Consider the following 4719-nt stretch of genomic DNA (forward strand, 5'->3'; position numbering starts at 1 on the left):
CTAAAAGTGTTTCCCTTATGATCAGGAACAAGACAAAGATGTCTGCTTTCACCATTCTTATTTGACATAGTACTGGAAGTCTTAGCCATAGAGATGAGAGAAGAAGAAAAAATAGAAGACATCCAAACTGGAAAAGAGTTAGTAAAAGTGTCATTATTTGCAGATGACATAATATTTTAGATAGACTCCACCAAAAACTGGTAGACTTAATAAGTGAATTTTGCTAAGAAGCAGGATACAAATATATCTCCAGAAATTGATGGCATTTTATAAACCAATAATGAACTTTCAGAAAGAGAAATTAAAAATACAATTCCATTTACCATTGCAACAATAATTAAAATAAGCTACATAGGAATAAACTTAACCAGGGAGGTAATAGGTCTGTACTCCAAAAACTATAGGACATTGAGAACAGAAATAGAAGATACAAATAAGTGGAAGCAAATACCATGTTCATGGATAAGAAGAATTAAGATCATTAAAATGTTCATGCTACCCAAAGCAATCTATAGATTCAACACAATCCCTATTAAAATACCAATGACATATTTCACAGATTTAGAACAAATGTTTCAAAAAGGACTACAAATAACCTCAGCAATCTTGATTAAGAAGAGTAAAGTTGGAAGAATCACAATGCCATATATCAAACTCTAATACAAAGCCATTGTAATGAAAACATATGTTCTGTAAACATCATTTAATTATTATCCTTCATTCTTCTTACGTGATTTATCACATTTACTTATTTGTAAATATTGTACCAGCCTTGCAGCACGGAAGGACACAGGGGACAAGAACAGGCACACAGATCAATGAAACAGCACAGAGACCCTCAAAATTAACCCACACCATTATGGTTAATTAATATTTGACAAAAGAGGTAAGAGCATACAACTGAGTAAAGACAGAGTTTTTAATACATAGTGTTGGGAAAATTGGACAGATACATGTAAAAAATGAAATGAGACCACCAACTTACCCTATACACAAAAATAAACTTAAAATGAATAAATGCCTTAAATGTAAGTCATGAAACCATAAAAATTCTAGAAGAAAACAGGCAGTAAAATCTCAGACATCTTACTTAGCAGTATTTTTAAACCATACATCTCCTATAGTCAATAGAAACAAAAGAAAAAATAAACAAATGGGATAGCATCAAACAAAAAAATTCTGCACAGCAAAAGAAACTTCCAACAAAATTAAAAGGAAAGCCACTGTATGGAAAAATATATTCACCAATCATACATCTGATAAGGGATTAATTTCCAATGTGTGTTAAGAACTTATACAACTCTGCACCAGAAAAACAAACAATCCATTTAACAAATGGGCAAAGGACCTGAATAGACACTTCCCCAAAGAGGAGATCCAAATGTCCAATAGATATATGAATAAATACTTGATATCACTAATTATCAGATATGTAAATTATAACTAAAATGAGGCATCATCTCACACCTGTCTGAAAGGCTGCCACCAATAAATCAACAGAAAACAATTGCTGGCGAGGATATGGAGAAAATGAACCCTAGTACACTACTGATGGGAATTCAGATTGGTGCAGCCACTGTAGAATCATTATGGAGTTTTCACACAAAAAATAAAAACAGAACTGCCATTTGACCCAGTGTTTCTACTTCTGGAAATATATTCTAAGAATCCAGAAACACCAATCATCAAGAATACATGCACCCCTATGTTCATAGCAGCGTTATTTACAATAGCTTAATCTGGAAACAGCCCCGGTGTCCATCAGTGATGAGTGGATAAAAATGCTGTGGTACATTTACACCATGGAATACTATGCAGCTGTGAAATAGAAGAAAATCTTATCTTATGCGACAGCATGGGTTAAACTGGAAATTATGCTAAATGAAATAAGCCTGTCTGAGAAAGTGAGTTATCACATGTTTTCAGTTATATGTGGAATCTAATGAACAAAAAAACTGACTGTCAAAATATGTCCAGAGATATGGATACATAGAACAGAATGACAGATCTCAGAGGGGAGGGGTGTGGGGGGGGGCAAAAAGAGATTAGCCAAAGAACATATATGCATATATGCATAGCCCACAGATACAGATGACAGTGTGATGAAGGCCTTGGGTGGGGCAGGGGTTGGGTGGAAGGGAGCAAAGTTGGAAAAAATGGGGGATATATATGATACTAACAATAAAAAAGTAAAAGGCAAGTCACAAAATGGGAGAAGATATTTGAAATATATATGTCCAACAAAGTTCTCAGATCTAGAATATATAAAAGATGCTTACAATTCAGTAATAAGCAAACAACATAATTAGAAACAATGGGCATATCATATAAGAAGATATCTAAATTGCCAATTAACATTTGCAAAAGTGTTGAACTTTATTAATCACCAGGGAAATTATTGAAACTACAATGAACACTGTAGGCTCCATAATAGCTAAAATTGAAAAGTCAGTCCAAACCAAATGTTGAAAGATGTGGGCTAACTCACACTTTCATACATTGTTGGGAATGAGTGGAAGGTAGAAACTGTACAACCACTCTAAAAAGGTTTGGTAGCTGTAATATTATTAACTTGAACATAGGCATGCCCTGTGATCCAGCATACACATGTTTACCAACAGATATGTACTAGAATTTTCATAGCATTATTACTTCAAAATAGCTTTAAATTGGAAAAATACCAAATATCTCTCAACAGTCATTGATATATTCACCATTTGGATACCACACAGTCATGAGAATGAACAAATTACAATATATGAAACAGCAAGGTTGACTGTCACAAACATGTTTAGACAAAGTAGATAAGACATAAAACAGTATTTGCTTTATGGATATATTTATATAAATTACAAAACAAGTGAAACTCATCTATGGTGTTAGAGATTAGAATAATTAATTTTGATCATTGGTGACTAAGAGGGATGAGGGTGCTTCTGGGGTCCTGGTAATATTTCTTTCTTTATCTGAATGGTGGTTATATGGGTGTGTTCCTGTTGTGTCAATCCATAATCTGTATACTTATATGTATAAATTCAAAAAAAATTTTGCATTAAAACAAAAAAAATTGAAAAGAATTTATGACTATGAGAATAAAGTGAGCCTCAGGTTTGCATGCTACTGGGTAAGTGGGGATTTTTTTAGTCAAACAAGTTTATATCAGGTTGGCCTTGAGGTCTTTGATCTGGTGAAATGAAGCAGGAAATAGAGAAGAATAAAACAAACAAGTCTTCCAAGGTCTGAGGTTTTCCTATAACAAGTTCCATAATTTTCATCTAATGATACTGGATGAGTAATTTCATAAGATATCCAAAATGTCTGCAAAATCAGTCTATGATAATTTAAATAATTTTCTTAAAGTTTCTTGGTGTTAGTTGATCAAAACATTTTTGTACCTCTTAAACACATATAGATTTCCAATTCAAACTTTAGGAAGTTATTACAATCTTCTTTCTGCAGCTGACCTTTCACACACCCTCTTTATTTTCCTGAAATTCTATACATTTTAACATAGTGAACTGGATCAAACTCACTTCTTAGTTCTATTAGGGGCAAGAGATTTTCTTCAATAGAATTAAAATGGTTCTGTTGAGCCTTGAATATTTAATCCAATGTGTTCTTCAAACTTTTTTTCTGATTATGAAATTAAGACAGGTCCATTGTAGAACATTTAGAAATAGAGAAATGCATAAAGCACAAAATAAAAATCACACATAATCCCAATACTTACAGATATCATCTGCTATCATTTTTATAAAATTTTCAAGCTTTTTTACTTTATCAATTTGCATACACAAGCCAGGATATGATTGCACACACAGACACATCTTATATAATTGTTATCATAAATGTGCCTAAAATTTAGCATTCTGATTCTCTTTACTTAACATACAATGATATTTTTCTCATGTCAATAAATATTATTTAATAATGTGATTTGAATGGCTGTACAAAATTCCATTGAAAATATAGAGCAAACTTTATTTCACTATTATAAAATATTTAAGCTATTTTTATATTTCACTCTTTAAAATATAATGGGATACTTATAGTTCTGAATATTATGGAACTGCTTCATTACTCTCAAGTCCTTAAACAACTAAAATCTAATACAGAAAACATAGAAAGACTCCGAAAAATGAAAATAAGAAGGTAATAGACTAGGGATGTTGGGATTGAAGGACTGACACAGTGGTACATCCCATTGTTCTGTTTTCCTCCCATGTATCCCGAGCAGTGTGCTGGGGAAACTTGTAATCCAGAACAGTAAAAAATCACAGATATAAAGGTCCCCACAGAAAGCCAGCTTTCTCTGTTTTAGCCTGTCCACTCTAATCAAGCCAACCAATAAAGAGAAACTATTCCTCATCCATTGGGGCTGAGTGGGGAGGTGAGCTTCAACTCTTTGCTTGGTGGTAGCAGGTAGTGCACCAATTTTCCCATTAGGATACTATTGGTGCAATTTAGCAGATAGCTGAACATTTATCCCTCGCTTGGTAATAGTAGGCAGCACATCGGTAGAACCACATGGATAATGTCAACAAGGCCAAGTGGGAAGATGAATTTCCACTACCACTGGCAGCAATGAAGTATAAAATGGCAGTGCAAAATACTGTTAATTGACCCACTTTTTCCCATCCACCCTTCTCCAATCTCAGAGGGGCCCTGTGGAGAGTTGAAGTTCAAACTCCAACTCTTAGCAATAGGTGGAATAAAGCA

The sequence above is a fragment of the Miniopterus schreibersii genome (genome assembly GCF_964146895.1).
Source record: "Miniopterus schreibersii genome assembly, chromosome: X".
NCBI lineage: Eukaryota > Metazoa > Chordata > Mammalia > Chiroptera > Miniopteridae > Miniopterus > Miniopterus schreibersii.